This window comes from Scomber japonicus, chromosome 3 (assembly GCF_027409825.1).
Source record: "Scomber japonicus isolate fScoJap1 chromosome 3, fScoJap1.pri, whole genome shotgun sequence".
NCBI lineage: Eukaryota > Metazoa > Chordata > Actinopteri > Scombriformes > Scombridae > Scomber > Scomber japonicus.
In genome coordinates this window covers 4,894,911-4,906,922 of record NC_070580.1, presented here as the reverse complement: position 1 = coordinate 4,906,922, position 12,012 = coordinate 4,894,911, and positions in this window count along the sequence as shown.

The window sequence follows — 12,012 nt, the reverse complement described above, 5'->3', positions numbered from 1 at the left end:
CTTCCTGACAATGTCAACAAAAGATGAAAATGTATAAACTTCATAAATGTAGAATTTGGCGTTTTTGCCATGTCTGATTTGAGCAAATAAATATCTGATTGAGTGCATGTACAGAATTCCACATGGTCTGGTTAAAATATGTATTAAAGGGTACAAAGAAGATAAGAAGTAGTGTTTCAGTGTGTGATCAAAGAAGGTTTCAATTGGAAATCTGCCACCTAGTGTTTCTATGGAGTGACCCAGCTGACACATCATCAAATTGAGATTTTCTTAGTGTTTAAGTTTCCAGTACAGAAATCTCTCAAAGAAGCATTCTGCTCTCAAATGAGCACAATCTTTAAAAAAAAAAAAAAAAAGTTCAACTATGGGACAAAAAAGTCAAACTCACAATGACACAGTGCCTCATACACAATCAGTTTAGAAAGTTATGACAAATGTTTAAGTTTATGTGCTCTTTAGTTTCTAATTCATGCCACGTGTATATCATCAAACCCGTCAGTCTGCTCATTTCACTAAATATTGCAGAGCGTTTTTTGAAATAGAGTTAAGTTTACTTGTGCACTGATTAGCCACACAGTGCAGAATTAGACTGGAATTGGGTGAAATATGTTTTATATATGTTTGGTTGTTTTTTTGTTTTTTTTAAATGATTTGTGGCTCCCGCTGACTCAGCAGGTTGTTTCTGGTGTGGAAGAATCATTAGTACACAGCATGACATTTAAGCTCCATCAGTAGTAGTTAGTCCCTCTGAATGAATCATATGTCAGGACTGAGCTCACTGAGGATGCATCAACACAAAAACCTGTCCACTCTCACACTGCTTCTCTTTTTTTTTAAACTGTACATCTGCCTACAAACTAATGATTTCTCCTCTTCCACTCTTACTCAATGTTCCCAAACCAGATATGGAAACGGTAGTTTTATATTTGAGCCCTGGCTTTCTATTACAGTGATTTTTCTTTTTGTTTCTCTCTGACATGGTGTTATGTTCATTGCTCTGCAGGTGATGTAATGTTATTTTGTATGGGAGTGTGCACAGGAAGAGTTCAGCATGGCAGCCAGTGTCATACACCTCTGTATCACCATTGGCATTGTTGTTGTTTTAACAAGAACATGATTAAACTGATTGAATTAATGTACTTGTTTATATACTTATATATATGTATATGTCTCTTTCATTCAAACATCAGTGACAGAATATCAATAGGACTGTATGACTGTAGTTCCACATACTGCCTATTAGTCTAGAGTGATCAAATTTGGAATATATAATGAAAAGGTAATCCTTCAACATGTTAAAATTTGATTCATTTACTATTTATAATATTAATAATTATTTTTTATTCTGTGTTATTGCATATTTCATCATAAAATATGCAGCTTGCAAGATTACCAAGCTGACAGATATTTTACTATTTGTATTATTAACAGTCATACAGCTTATGTGTTTCTAGCAGGAAAACTAAACCCCAACCTAAATCTATAGCATACAAAACATCACACTTAAAGATATTAATTAGTAGAATCATCCAAAATATTGTCATGGTTTGCGGAGCAGGTGGACCCAAATGCAGACTGCAGGCTGACAGAGTCTGGATAATACATTTTAATGAACACAGGCAAAATAACACAGTGCAAAACACAGAGACTCGGACAAAGACTGAACTGAAAGCCAAAACCTATATAAACATGAGGAAATAACTAAACAGGACACAGGTGAGTGAAACAAGACAGGTGAAACACATGAGGCAATTAACTAAGGCAGGGGAAACAGGAAGATTTTTTTTAGCATAAAATGGAAATACTCAAGTAAAGTGCAAGTACCTGATCATGATTGTAAAGTACATTACTTGAGTAAGTGTACTCATTTACTTTCCATCACAGTGTAACACAACAAACTGGATCAACATTCCTCAACAGCAGCGTATGGAGAATACCTCCACACACCAACACATGTAACCATCATACACTGATTGTACATACACTCTGGCTGACAAGTAGATATTTCAATGTTATACTTGAATAGCTGCTGATGGTTTTGAAATTCAAAATGTTTTTCATATTTAACAGAAAGATCTCAAGAATCTAGAATAGTGTGACAAATAACCCTGCTCTGGTGGATTTTAGGCACATAGCTTCTCCATATTCACTATTTAAAAACAGAAATGCATCTTTTTCTGCAGACACTTGTCCCTCCTCCCTGCCCCTCCATGTATCCTGGTTATGTCATCATATAGCAAGCAGCTGACCCGTAGCTCATCTTCCTGCTCTGCCCACAGTCTTTACAGGAGACATTACTGCTGGAACATGGAGCCTCAGGGGAGACAACTCACCCAGACTCTGTGTGTGTGTGTGTGTGTGTGTGTGTGTGTGTGTGCGTGTATGTTTGTGTGTGTGTGCGCGTGCGTGTGTGTATGACGGCATACGTTAATGTAGCAGTGTGTGGTTTGCATTTTTGTATTTGTAAGGACATTATGTGTCATCTGTGTGCATGCGTGTGTGTGTGTGTGTGTGTGAGAGAGGAATGGTTTGTGTTCTTATCTGTGAATATTCCTCTGGTCCCATCTGTGTGTGAGGCGGCGAGGCGTTAAAGGGTACCACTGGACTGTTACTGATCAGCACTATCAGTGTTGGCCAAGCTAAGTGTGTGTGTGTCCAGGACACACACACAACTAAGACTAAAAACTCTATGGTAACTCTATGGTAACTTTCTGTTTCTGTCTAATACATATCATTGGCTATGATGGATAATACTAAAGAAGTTATATTTGAAGCCTATTAGATAAGATACACACCATTGTTTTTCATTTGTATTTATCCGAGGAGCAAATAAGAATAAATCTGACATTGATTTTGTTTGCAATCATTTTCTCAGTGTCCTCATTGTCTGCATTTGTCAGTGTGGTGCTAGTCTGCTTACATGATCAACTTTACCTTAGGAGCATTGTGTTGTAGCTACTTCACCAGAAAACCAGGGCTGGGTTTTTCTCCTCTTCATTCTGCTCCTCTGTCCACACATTTTTACACCTAAGTTATTCATACGTTTATTTTCACATTTTAACACCTTTAAATTTGACTAAACCACATGGACACAAAAAAACCCATCATTGACCCATGAACAGAATGAAGAGAAAACAACAGCTTAATGTGACCACAGCCTGAACAGACTGACTCATCTGATGCTACAAACTGTTCACAGCAATATATGTATGCAGGTGTATATGCCTGTATAACCATGACAACGACAAATATAGCAGAGATGAGCTACGGTAATCTGCCATATGCAACACAACATAGATAAACAGTATCCATTTCAATCATGGAGCTTCCTCCCTACAACACAACCTCAGAGGAATGAGAGGCTGTTTTAGAAAACATAACATGTAACTCAAACTCATGGAAACACACATACAGACACACACACACACACACACACACACACACACACACACACACGCACACACACACACACACACACACACACACACACTTCTCTCCACTCCTCTGAGTTGATGCTTGCCGCTGCTATTTATAGCCATGACAGAGCGACCGGGCCTCACGATGCGTCAGAAGAGATTGACGCTTTCTTTGTTGTGCAGCATCATGTCCAGACTGCCGGCTGGATGGGGGATAATAACAGAGATCCTCAGTGATGTGCCTCTCTGACTCCCACTCTATCTCTTTTTTTCTTCAGCGCTCTGTCCGTCCGCCTGTCCGTCCTCACAGCTGTGACAGAGAGAACTGCTGCACTCCTTGCTGCTGGACCAGGTGGGACCACACAGAGCCATTATGGAGGAGGTCAAAGGTCAAGGTGGGAAACAGTGACAAGGCTCTGGATTTGCCATATATAGAGGTGTTTAGATTCTGTTTTAGTTGAATAGCTTCTGTTATGAATTGATACTCTCAGAAAAGGCTTTAAAAATGTGATTTTACATTTTAAAGACAACCTAAAATCTGTGTAAAGTGAATTCAGACATTTTCTTCTAAACACATTAAATAGGTCATAAATGTATTTCTGTATGTAAATGTGTAAAAAGAATTTCAACCATTTAGATTTGAATTGTGGAGCTAGGCTTCACAAACTGTGTTTCAAGATTTCTGTGTTCAGGATTTAGTGGGCGGGTCTGAAAATCAGCACACACTACTACAGCCTACAGTTAGCCAGCTAGTTGAGTTAGCCACAGAGTCAGCCGCTGAGCTAGTAGGTGAGTTAGCAGCTGAGCTAGTAGCTAAGTTAGCTGCCGAGCTAGCGGCAGAAAGCCCTCAGACATAGGTGGTGACTTTGATTGACAGGTGACACTTGGTAGGGGGCGGGGCTTCAGCGAACTCGATGGGCACATTGTTTGGGAACAGAGAAAGAGGCTGATTTTTACACAACTTTGAAGCCTAATTTCATATATTTGGCGATTTTTTTAATTATTCAAATTTGGCAGGGTGGTTAACAACACACTTTTCTGTGGTATGTCAAACTCAGAACACATATTTATTCTTACTTTACACAGACTTTAGTGATCAAATAAATAAAAGGACATGTTTTAAAAGTCAAGTCACAGAAGGTTTGGTCATGGAGAGTGGAGCAGATGTTTTTGCACTGTTAATTGAAATATTGGCACACTGTAGATCCTAATGCAGGTATTGTTTGATGAGATATCCCATTTAACTATACCTGCACTGGGACTGGCTTCTGCCTTTAGGATAGATCGGGTAGGGTAACTTTATTGATCCACCTAAGGGGAAATTCAAAATTGACACAACAGTATTCATTTAGTTTTTTGGTTCTGCACTTATTGTTCGTACAGTTAAATGTTTGAGCTTCTCTGTGCAGGATGATGGATGTACAGATGTTGTTTCACATTCATCTGCTGGAAGTGAAACATTTCTCTGTGCTCATTAAGGCGCGGGCCTATGAGCAGGATGGGTGACATCACAAATAGTTTGGAAGCCAATCATAGTCCAATATTCAACTTACATCAAAGTGATGGTGAAACTTGAAGCCTCCAGAGCACAACCACTGAGAATGGACTTTACAGTGAAGCAGGAGACATCTTGTGTCCAGCTGTTATATTATACATATTCATAGATTATGGATTTTTAATGAGGGTGATGGAGTCGTGTCTTTTTTTAGGATTTTAGTGTGCTAATTAAACTTTTTTGTGGAATAACCATATCAGACACACTTATTATTGTTCCATCAGAGTATTTTATGCTTTATGTCTTCATACATGTCTCAGGGGGGATTTATATATTCTCCTGGCTCCTTCCATCTGTGATTCAACACTCTCAGTTCCAGCAGCATGAACTGAAGAAAGAAACAGAAGCACAGCTGTTGTGTGTGAGAGAGATAATATCAAAGTATAATTTATTCATCAGGCAGATTATGTCTTATTTTAGAAAGTGTTACACATGGCTCATACGGGACAAACATGTCTGTGTCAAAAGACTGCCATAAAAATATTATAAATTCATATTATTTTCTACTTTCAATTACTTATTTTTTAGCCAACAGCAGTCCTGATAATAACTAGTAAAGTTATGTGGATTTGTCTTGTGTAATGAATGTCCCAGTGTAGCCCTGCTAGTTAACTGTCATGGTGTCATGGTTTAGGAACTCTTTGTCCTGTTCTTTTGGTTTAACTGTGTCACTCTTACATTGCCTACCGTTTTATATCATTTGGTTTCTGAACTTTCTTTCTCTCTTGATGAGCTCGTGGTCTTGTCTACTAAAGTTGTGTATTGTGGGACAGTTTTATTTGTACTGGGTTGTTATTGGGGTGTTGTGTTTCTCTTACCCTCAGACTACGTTTACACGTGCCCGGCTATTTTCATAAACGGACATTTCACCCTCTCCGTTTACAATAAAAAACTGCGTGCACACCAGTCCGTTTTCAGAAAACTGTAACCCGTGTATATATGCCGCCAAGAGCAGCTCAAACCCACAATAGCCAATCAGAATCCCGCATAGCAACAACAACAACGTCACTTCATTTCTCCACATAGTACAAACAGATACAAAGGGATTGCACCAGCATAAATGCAACTGCTATTCTGCATGCATCTATGATCACCATAGATTGTAAACAATGTCGCATTTAACCCAGGAGCAGTTTCTGTCGCACAATCTGCCGTCGGCTCCCCAAATCTCCGTTTTTCTCTGTTTACATGCAAACGTGCAAACACAGTTTTCCTAAATCTCCACTCTGGCCGGAGTTTTTAAAAAGCATTGTTTTCAGGGGTGAATTCTCCGTTTGCGTCTAAACGGAGGGTGCAAACGATGGTTAATGTCTCCGTTTTTTAAAATAAGCGGGTACGTATAAACGGGGCCAGTGTTTCTCCCCCACCTTCACACCTGTCCTGTATCAGTCTCATCAGTCCCTGTGTCCAGTGTCCTCCCAGCCAATCAACTCTCAGCCTGCTCTCGTTTAATTACTGACATCATTTTCAAACAGATTTGTTAGGATCCAAACACAATTTCTAATCTTATTTTAATCTGCTGAACTGACTTCTACGTGATATTCCTCCTACAAAACAAAACGGATGTTTAAACATAATTGAAACAAACAGCCTTCTACTTATTTCACTTCTTTTAATTTGCAGATTCAAACGTTTTAAATACTTCTTTGACTTTATTTATAGTTTTATTGTAATTAATGCGGTGCACTCAAAAATATGTGATGACTTAATGTATGTATTTTTTACATGTTATTATATTAATTAATGTTTTGCTAATTGTAACAACATAAACATTTCAGTACTGACTTTGAGACCCAAAATAGTTTAATTTTACATTTGTTTAGGAGACAAAACTATGAGAAAATGTATGTCTGAGAAAATAGAAGAGTGGAACCAATTATGCTCAGTAACCTCACTAAGTAACTTTTAAATGTGGCCTGTCTGCGCACTGCAATGTGAACAGCTCGCGCTCCGAAGTGACCCGCATGCTCAGTTGACGTCACACACAGAACGGTGTTTGCGGAAGCGACCATGGTAACAGCAACAACTGGTGAAGTTTTATGTTTTTGACTAAATTGTAATAAATCAGAGAAAACTTTGGTTTGGTTCATGTCTTCATTTCTCCGGACATTTCACCTGTTTTTTCAGGAGCTGAAAGGCATCGAACCTTATTCATTTTGTTACCGTGGTACTAGTCTTGGGACCCGTAACATTAACACATTTTAGGCATTGTGTATGTGCATATAACTACATGTATTTTGACGAAGTATAATCAATCAATTGAAGAACACACTGGTTGGTGGGACAACAGTAAAGTATTAATACTGATATACTGTCATCACACTGTAAGCCTGTATCTGCAACACGAAGGTCAACACAATCATTTCATATTCATACACACGCAGAAAATACACACACATGTTTTCAAAGCAAACAGTCTGTGTATGCAAATGTATTCATCAAACATGGACATTTCAGCGCAAACACACACACACGTCTGTACTGTATATTCTTGTGAGGACTTTCATTGTCATTGCATTCCTGAGCCCCTCAACCACAAGCATCACAATTAAATGCTTAAACCCAACCCTTACCCTAAACTAAACCTAACCCTAACCTTCACCTTAAAACCAAGTCTGGACCCTCAAATTGCCGTTTGACACACACACATTTGATTTATGATGGAAAATAACTGTTAAAATAAAAGTTCCAATTTTAATAAAACAGCTCTGAGTAAAGTGTAACATCAGTGGTTGATAGTCTGATGTTAGTCTGACATCAGACTGTCAGTCTCACTAAATTGAGCTTAAAATGACTCAAATTAAAGTCCCATGATTCAAGTTCTCACATATGATGGTCTGATACTGATGAAGCTACTCCTAGTGGATGTGTTTCTCCTAAATATATTTATTTATTTCATTTGAATCATTTATTTACAAGGGTCAATGTTCATTTATCAACACAGAAAAATAATCCAGATAGGCATGGGCTGGTATGAGATTCTGGCGGTATGATAACCATAAGAAAAAATATCACGGTTTCACGGTATGGCGGTATTGGGATTACAGCTCTAAAATGTTCCTAAAAGGAAGAAAAATAAAGACAGCCATGTTAATTTAACTTGAATATACACTGTAATGACAGTGTGAGGGGTCGTGATACTCTACGCTGCAGCTGCACCACCTGAGGGATTTCTGACCAGCACTTTCTGTCTTTGACCAGACAAAAAACACCTCATACCTTAGGAACGGTATGACATAAAATTTGGCGGTTTCGGTTATCGTGGCTTTTTTAAATCGTGGTATACCTTGAACACGGTTATCATCCCATGCCTAGATCCAGAGGCTCATTTTCATTTCATCTAGTTTCCTTAGCAAGAGATTTAACCCTTTATCGGGAGAATAATTATAGTTAGTAACTTCGGTAAACATCCAAATAACCTCCCCATGCCTCTCTGTGAGGTTCTAGAACCATGTGGAGTTTTTGTATCGAGACATTTTGGTAAATGTTTTACCGTAGACCATCGAGGAACCATGTATGGTTACTTCACTGACCTTAATTTGCAACATAAAAATGAAAACATTTGAAAAAAGTTGTGTAATATCCCCCAATAACTCTAGGGTTGACATTTTTAATGTCTAAGTATTTCAATAAGTGACATATAAAGGGTTAAAGTGAACTAATGAGTGAAGTGATATTAGCAGTTCAAACTACAAATGCTGAAACAAGTTGGAAAATTGGGTTTGAGTGTAAGTGAAGTCAAAGTGAAGAATTAAAGATTTAGTGGAACAGCAAACACTGAAAGCAGTTGGCATGTCTGTCAGTGTAAGTGATAAACTGACCTGGAAGTGCTGAAAGAAACCGTCACTTCAGCTGTATTACACTGAGACATGATGCCAGTTGAAGTGTTGCTGAGGTGTAAAGACTTAAAGTGTGGAGTTAAGAAAGCTGAATACGTTTTTTTTGGTTGTTTAAAGGTGTAGATCTGTGACCTGAAAGCAGCTGAAGTGCCAAGATGAAACCACTGAAAGCAGTTGAAATGTAATGAAATGATGCAGTACTCTCAGGTGTTACCAGCAGACTGTGTTTGCAGTTTCTTGGCTGGTAGACGGTGTGTAAAGACCATCTGTAGTTCTGTAGAATGAAGACTTCCACATGCTGACAGGCCTCAGACCAGCCATCTGCTCGCTGTGTTTTCCTTCAGTCAGACAACCTGTCGTCACGGCGACCTGCAGCGCTGCTCCACACCAACAAACCTGTTCACTCACCGCCTTCAATTAGTGTCTGTCTGTCTGCCTGCAGCCAGGAGGAAGCTAACGGAGAGAGGGGAGACCACACACCGGATATTTGTTTTACCACATGCTTTTTGGAACTCATTTAGGTGTGTTTTTGGAGGGGGGAGCAGATATAATGTAATCTTTATACTGTAGAGAGGATTGTTAGGTGTTGATTGCAGTGGAGGTGATTTGTCTAATGTAGCTCTGGGTGGAACAATCTGAGAAGAAACATGTTTGTGCTGATTTCAAAAGCAGAAAACATTCTCAGAAATTTCAATGAGCAAAATGAACCAGTGAATGATCAAAGTAATTGTCCAAACTATTCCATAAAGGGCCGTGTGTCTGCAGGTTCTTCTTCCAAACAATCAACAGCACCCCAATCAGCTGTCTGAAGACTGAGATCAGCTGATTAAATGAGTGGAGCCTGGTGTGATCCTGCTTGGTTGGAATGAAAACCTGCAGCCACATGAACCTTTATGGAATAGTTTGGACAGCTCTGGTTTGTGTCCAGCTGTGTCATTCCCATCTCTTTCATTTTGATCCTGTCACCCTGTCCAATAAAGGTATAAACTGCTCTACAAAAAGTGTTAGTAATTTACATGTCGGACAGGGCTGACTAAATGTGTATGAACCTCTGCAAACAGCTGGTATTGTAAGTCATTAGATATGAGTTAACAATCAGAAGTAAAGGTTAAATGTGACACCTAGTGAACATCAGGAGGAAAATAACCATCAGCAACTTGTAGTTTTCCATTTAAAAACACATTTTATATTTCTTACCTCATTGATGCAGTTTTAGTATATACACTTATTTTTTATGTATGATTTTATAATGTTGGAAAAACTGCTGTACATTCCAGGAATTGCTCATCATAAACACAATAAAGAGAATAATCTTTAAGAAATCTGAACGTTTCTTTCATGATGCGTTCCATCACTTTCTGAAGAGGAGTCGCTTCTTTGCATTGTTGATGTGTAGGTCAATACTGCCATCTAGTGGATGAAGACGGTAATGCAGCTCATGTAACATATTTTGTTCTTTTGGTTCACTGAGCAGAGCTTTTAAACATGAACTATTTTAACTATTTTAAAATGACTTTATTTTCCATCTTATATTACATTATTTATTTTTGTTGTATGGCACTTTGAGTTGCATTTATTGTATGAAAGGTGCTATATAAAACATTTTATTATTATTATTATTAACATAATCTGCCTGATATTAACATGACCATGAAATTTAGGCTTTTGGCTTTAAGTTTGAAGAAAACTTAAGGCTTTAATAACTTTAATATTAAACTACAAAGCACTCAGTGTGTATTACAGTATGTTCAAAGTGCCATTTAGTGATCCAGGTCCACATTAACAGCTACAGTCATCAGTTGTTTCATGGTCGACTGATCTCACCATCCATCAAATGTGATTGAAATCCTTTCTTTCTTTGAGTTTAACAAACATGAGCAGAAGCAGGAGGCTCATTACTGAAGCCAGCAGCATTCATTCCTTCTCAACAGTTTTCCCAACCAGGTCCTGAGCTAAACTGTGGAACACTCTGGAACATAAACCAAGCGCTCCTCCATTAGTTCACATAAGATTAGTTCATGTTTTCAGTCAGTGTGTAATGTCTCAGGAGGAATGAGGTCAGAAAACAAGCAAAAACATTCACACTTTCCCCCCAAATACCATGACTTCAGTATCAGTGATGATTTTTTCCAGTGTGTGTGTGTGTTTATGTGGGTGTGAGTGCAGAACACATGAGCGACTCCCTAAACAGACACATCACAATGGTAGTTTCCAAAATACATTACCATCATGATTATTTTATTATCAAAATGCATTACATCTCTTGCTTCTTAAATCTTTTTTGGAGGGGAACAATTGAAATAGTTACTACTATGATCTGTGTAAAAATAAAACAAAACCCAACAGAATGATCTTTACAAAACAAAACAAACAAAAAAAGAAAAAAGAAGAGAATGCAGCGTCTGGTGTTAGGAGGAACCCAGGAAACAGACCCAATGATTAGCTTCCAACCATCTGACAAAAGTTGGTCACTCTGACCCTAAAAACAAATATCATGCGATAAATTCAGTGTACTATATTTTCTCCATACAAGTCTATATCACATTTCTTTCTATACAAGTACACATAATCATACATATTGTCCTATTGTGTCTTTTAGGTTGTATCTTTCATTTTAAGGTGCTGGTTAATTTGGGTCACAACTTGTTTTTTTTTTTCTTCTTGTTTTTTTCTTCTTCTGTCTGTCAAACATTCATGTAACATGAGTACCCTTCTGTGTGTGTGTTTTTTGGAGGGGGGAGAAGAGGTGGTGGTGGTGGGTGTAGTAGTGGCGGGTGGGGTCCTGTCACATGATTGGTGCCCTCGGGTCCTTGAAGTCTTCCACACAAAAATGCAGCGGTTTCCCCTCTGTCGACGTGACAAGAAATGAAAAGAAAAGAGAGGAGAGGAGGAGGGGAGAAGAGGAGGGGGGGCACTCCTGCCGCAGAGCTGTCAGTTTAACGTCTGTTTGCGATCCCGCCGAGGTGGGAGGGGGTCAGTCTGCAGAACCGTCTCTTTCTTTTACGAGTCAGTTTGTGGGAAGTTAAAAAATGAAAAAAAAAAAAAAAAAAAATACAGCATTCTGTGGAAAGGGAAGCAGCTCTCACAGGAGAACATAGCAGCTTGTTTTTCTTTTTTAATCTAGTTTTAATAAACCATCCAAACACTCCCTCAGAGATCTCTTCCCTGCTTCTTTTTTTCCTCAGTGTCACACGGAATGCGA